We start from the raw sequence: 6,000 nt of genomic DNA on the forward strand, positions 1-6,000 counted from the left end.
GGAAGCAAAGAAGGGACATTCTGTAACCCCATCCCACCCCCCCCCCCGCCCCCCAAAAAAGGATGATAGCACCTTTTTTACTTTTACATGTCTTTTTGAGTCCCCTTCCTCTTAAGGGGTTTCACTTCACTTACAGAAATAAAAAAACAAAAATTCTGGGAAGATAGAATATTGTTTGTGAGTCTCAAACTCAGTTTTGTTCTTTGATTACGCAGAAAAAATAGAATCATGTTTGCTTGTGTATAAAACTATGCAAGAAAAAATATAGCATCAATACTTTAACTGCTCTTTTAAAAATTTGTATGCTTTATTGTACACATTTTTGTGGAGTCATGTTACCCATTCGTCATGGAGTTCACAAAGTAAGCAAATGAGTCACAATTTGGTTGCTTCATGGTACCTAATGGATACTGCAAATTTTATCTGGCTTTAGAATATTTCACTAATTTTAACATTATAGCTGTTCTTATAAATTGTACACAGCATACAACACATAAGAATGAAATTGGTATTGCATATTGCTTGCAATCACGATTTTAACGTCTATACTTTAGAATTACAGTACCACCAGTTTCAGCATTACCAATCCAAATTCAAATTATTACATTGCTTTTTAACTCCACTACCTCCCCCAAGGTCAACCAAAGATCTTATGATATACAGTAGTTAGACAACTACATGTAAGTCCTGTGTAGTCGAGGGCTCAAAATATTTGGACACTTACAGGAGGGTAGCAAAGGGTTTATGCGTGACGCGTGAAAAGGCCAAAAATTAAAACCTGACGCGTGAAAATAGGGCAAAAATTAGACCGTGACGCGTGAAAATAGCTAGAAAAGGCTCGTGATTCGTGAATTCTGCTGTTTCAAATATACGTGACACGTGAATTTGGTTAAAATTTGTGCGTGAAATGGGATGACAACACCCCCTTTGCTACCCTCTTACAGGTCATGTTAACCGGCCAAAGAGATTTTAGCTTGGTCACATGTGGTTTCTTACCAGCCAAAACATTGAAAATAGAAATTTTAAGAGGCTATATCTGTAATAGTGGTCTGCCCGATCTGGCTTGTTAAATAGATTTCGCTCTTTTCTAGTGTGTTGCAAGACTTTCATGTACTTATACTAAAAACACAATTCACTTGACCGGATCATTAATTTTTTTCGAGTTTTTAAGGATTTTCGGTTGACCCGAACGAGCACTTGTAACGACCACTGTCAAGGCTTAAATTTACCACAACTTTGAAAATTATTTAAAAAAGAACTAACAACTTCTGTACCAAACAAACACTTAACAGCCTGTTAAATTATGTCTTTTTAATTTATCACACCAACTTTCACGAACATTGAGCTCGAATCAAGCTAGCAGCAAAACATTAATGACACCCCTATCACACACCTTGATGAAACACTTGAAAACGGCTCAGTTTCAAACTTTATTTTTAAAAAGTGAGGCGGTCTACTTCAATCAAACCAACGCAGCCGAAAAGTAGATGTAATAGAAAATGTTCCTATCGAAAAAAACCTTTTGGTATCGTCTAAATGAAATATTTACAGCTGTGTAAACTTGCCCAATTTCGAAGATCTTCATGTTTACAGCCATTTTGAGGGACTCGTCAGGACGAGGAGTTTCATCAACTGGCCTCGCAGACATACCTCACACCTTCAGAAATAAACAAAGATTAGATATAAATGCAGTGCAGATCAACTGAAAGAGAATAAATCGTGTTTAAAAATGGAAGCTCGACTTACATTTCAATGATTTCTACGGGCGTAAGGTCATTCTTGTTCGAATTTCGCTTGATGATTCCACAACAAATAACAATATTTGACACGCAGACTTTGACTGAATGTAGCGTTTGAATCAGTTAAAGGTAGTAACATCGTGCTTTCCCTTCTTTACCGGCGTACAGCGAAGTTGTTTTCACGACAAAACAGCAAGCATCAGGTAAAGAAGACCAAACTGACATGTTTATCGATTGGTCGGTTATATACTTCATGTATGGAGTACCGTTGTGTACCGTATGTGTACCGTATAGTGCCTCATACATGAAGTAGTGACCGACAGGCCGTTTCTTCAGCTGTTTCTTCGAGGTTCAACGTTTTGCGATGGAAAATCTTTGCTGTACGCCAGTAAGGAAGGAAAGCACAAAGTTACTGCCTTGAGCTGATTCATAGGTTACATTAAGTCGAAGTTTGTATGTCAAATATTGTTATTTCTAGTGGAATCATCGAGCGAAATTCCAATAGTAACAACCGTACTCCCGTAGACGTCCGTAACAGTCAAAATGTAAGTCGAGCTTCCATTTTTAAACACGATTTATTCTCTTTCAGTTGAACTGCACTGCATTTATATCTAATCTTTGTTTATTTCTGAAGGTGTGAGGTATGTCTGCGAGACCAGTTGATGAAACTTCTCGTCCTGACGAGTCCCTCAAAATGGCTGCAAACATGAAGATCTTCGAAATTGGGCAAGTTTACACAGCTGTAAATATTTCATTAAGACGATACCAAAAGGTTTTTTTCGATAGGAACATTTTCTATTACATCTACTTTTCGGCTGCGTTGGTTTGATTGAAGTAGACCGCCTCACTTTTTAAAAAATAAAGTTTGAATCTGAGCCGTTTTCAAGTGTTTCATCAAGGTGTGTGATAGGGGTGTCATTAATGTTTTGCTGCTAGCTCGATTGGAGCTCAATGTTCGTGAAAGTTGGTGAGATAAATTAAAAAGACATAATTTAACAGGCTGTAGTGTTTGTTTGGTACAGAAGTTGTTAGTTCTTTTTTAATTAATTTTCAAAGTTGTGGTAAATTTAAGCCTTGACAGTGGTCGTTACAAGTGCTCGTTCGGGTGAACCGAAAATCCTTAAAAACTTGAAAAAAATTAATGATCCGGTCAAGTGAATTGTGTTTTTAGTATAAGTACATGAAATTCTTGCAACACACTAGAAAAGAGCGAAATCTATTTAACAAGCCAGATCGGGCAGACCACTATTACAGATACAGCCTCTTAAACTCCCATTCATTTCTGCTGTTACTGTTTTGGCTGCATATTCTTAAAAAGATCACTTCATAATGCCCTTGTTACATCTAAAAAGATGTGAAAGAGACAGGTCAATCAAGAAGTTGTTTTCTGAAGTACACTGTAAATACGTTAACATTTAAAATATAAACTTTGCTCATTTGCAGCTTTTCTTGATCCCGGGGGGGGACTCGCATATGAAAGTGACGGGGATGCTCGTCGTCTCGCTTAGGGGTGTAAATTTCGGACTTTTGGTCTCGCTTAGGGTGTTCCGGGAAAAAAACGCCCAAAACGCCAATATTTTTAGCCATAATGGTCTCGTTTAGGGTTACACACGAAGAAATATACAAATATAAACTCCATTCTTAGTTTTTTGGTATCTTTTAGGGGTCAAGAAAGGCTTGAGCCACACCCAGATTGGTCTCTTTTAGGGGTTCTTTTCAAAATTTCCGACGAGCATCCCCGTCCGTTTCATATGGGAGTCCCCCCCCGGGTTCTTGATTTCAATTTACATGTAATTTACTAGTCTCTTGAAAATGGCATCATGAAGACACCCAAACATCAAGCTGGATAATCTTAATCCTTCCTGTTTTCTTTTGATGTCCTTGTCCACATTCTGTTTTTGTGTCTCTGAAACTCATGTTAACCCTGAAAAAAGTCAAATGCCACAGATTAAATTAAAATTGATTAATTGGCATGAATATCAATAATTTATAAAACAAAACACTTAACGCAAGCTTGTATAAAGTGAAGCAAAACTACTGGATGCGAAAGGATACCTTATATATTTAACAGAGATGTATCAGCACAGACTATTTTTTTTTTACTGATAACTGCGAAGTCAACTACAGAAAAAAACCCTGGTGATAACTCAAACTCGGATAACTCGAACAACCTTGCTAACTCGAACTCACTTCCATTTCCCTTGGATTTGACCCCACTTTTCAGTCATTTTTACTCGGTTAACTCGAACTCGGATAACTCGAAAACCCCGCTAACTCGAACTAAATTTTGTTTCCCTTTAACAAAATTTGGGTCAAACTTTTTACCCTGATAACTCGAATTCCGGAACTTGCAACTCGCAACGGTTGCCCATTGATTATAGCAATGAACAGATCATGTATTTAACAGTCATTTTCCACTATTAACAAAAGAATGTGTGGTCGCTTTAGAGTTTCTGGCAAGATAAGTTCAATTTGCACAGTACTGTATACTGAAGTGCTTAAAAATCAGTAAACTATCAATTATTAACTTGGCAAATAAAATATTCAATCAACCCCGCTAACTCGAAAAACCCCGCTAACTCGAACTCATTTTCGTTTCCCTTCAGAGTTCGAGTTAGCAGGGTTCTACTGTAAATATTTTAATAAACTCAAAGCATCACTGCAAACCCTTACACCCCCTCTTAATTAAAAGGTTTGGCCTTTAAATACTCCCCCTCCCCTCTACCCCTATATATACATGTACATGCATAGGAAAAACATTGCCACATCTTAAAAGCTTTTCTCTTAACAGTAATACTAAGATTTTTAAAGATACACATTTAATTAATAATAAGTTTGCATGCACAGCTGCATACAGTGTCTAAAATGGCATGAATTTACTCACAAAGATTCCAGTTTTCCAGTAGTCATTAACCTTTGTTGTGTGCATTTTCCAAATTACACAACAAGATTGTGATTTTTTTATGACAAATATAACATTTACTGTTGACATTCTGAATGAAACCAGCAAAACAGACCTCAAAATCTCAAAATTGTTGACATTGTTATGTAATCCACATGAACGCTCAATAGTGAACAGAACTACATGACAAGTGGATTATTTAATATATTTGGGAACGAAAGAGCTAAGTAATAAAGCTGAAGTTTATTTACTCTGACTAAATGAACAGTAATTTTACCTCCATCATGAATATCAATAAACTGCATACACTGAATCGATCTATTTCACTCGGAGTTAACGAAATTCCAGGTGCTTCGTGCAAACTGACATCACTTTCATTCTCATCTCAGCTGCTCTTCCAGCACTGTAAAACAAAATAATCATATCACAAGCATTTAAAAATCGTAAGCTTTATTTTCTTCGAGATGTGTTGAAGTAATACTAGTATTCTTTGTGAATTCGTTACTCGAAGGCCCAACAATTATTTGTTTACATAATCAAATCCTCCTATTTGATCAGTAAAACCTGGTAAAACTGAATTTTAACGAATAGTATTTTTCAACATTGTTCATGTCACAAGCAAATGCTTAGTGGCGAAAGCAAGTAAAATGTGCCGTAAATATAAGCTTACAGCTTTGCGTATAAATGACGGAAACACTGCAGTTTTGTACTCACCTTCACCAGTTGGCCGCAGTAGGTACACTCGTCTGCTCGTTTTATCTCCGTTCCCTTGTTCTCCGCTATTTCTTTGCCTGTTTTCTCGGCACCTCTCTTGCTATTTTAGTCGCTTTTCTTCGCTACTTTGCTACCAGGTTCGACAGGCGCTTTGCTATACTTTTTCGCCTGCTTTCTGTCCGGGTTTTCTGGATCTCTCGCGATCTCTTTCCCGTCGCAAATCGCTTAAACCCTGTTTCCTCGAAGTTAAGTTTACCCTGCTCTCGTTTGTAGTCATCGGCATAACAAAGAGCCAAAATAAATATGTTTGTCTCAAGTTCTAACTTTCAGACTAGCTGAATAGGATTTAAAAATACGTAGTAATTTTGAAAATTTCTTTGCCAATAGACCTCACACTGCAAAATTATTTCGCGCCAGTACTGCGCGAGTTGTCAAGACCTTTCAAGATCCCGGATGTGCGCAACACCGTACGTACGCCGCCGTACGCGCCCGCGAGTCATGCCGCTAGCCATGATGACCATGAAAACTCGGATGCATGGTTTCCTATTTTTTTTCATGTTTTTTTTTTTTTTTTTTCATGTGTTTTTTTTATGGGTATGGTGCTCCGCTCTGCGGCCCTTACGGGCCGCTAAGGAGCTCCGCTAA

At 37.5% G+C, this 6,000-nt stretch overlaps 1 long non-coding RNA gene across 1 annotated transcript; it reads right to left on the bottom strand.

Annotated features, from left to right (window-relative positions):
* Window positions 1-3,515: 3,515 nt before the first annotated feature.
* LOC144651041 (uncharacterized) lies at window positions 3,516-5,657 on the bottom strand. The gene is made up of 3 exons (XR_013570249.1): window positions 5,356-5,657; window positions 4,919-5,044; window positions 3,516-3,663 (listed from the first exon to the last, which is right to left on the bottom strand). It is a non-coding gene; the product is annotated as an uncharacterized LOC144651041 (long non-coding RNA).
* Between the last annotated feature and the right edge of the window lie 343 nt (window positions 5,658-6,000).

This window comes from Oculina patagonica, chromosome 4 (assembly GCF_052425735.1).
Source record: "Oculina patagonica isolate OP01 chromosome 4, crgOcupat, whole genome shotgun sequence".
In the NCBI taxonomy this organism is placed as follows: Eukaryota; Metazoa; Cnidaria; class Anthozoa; order Scleractinia; family Oculinidae; genus Oculina; species Oculina patagonica.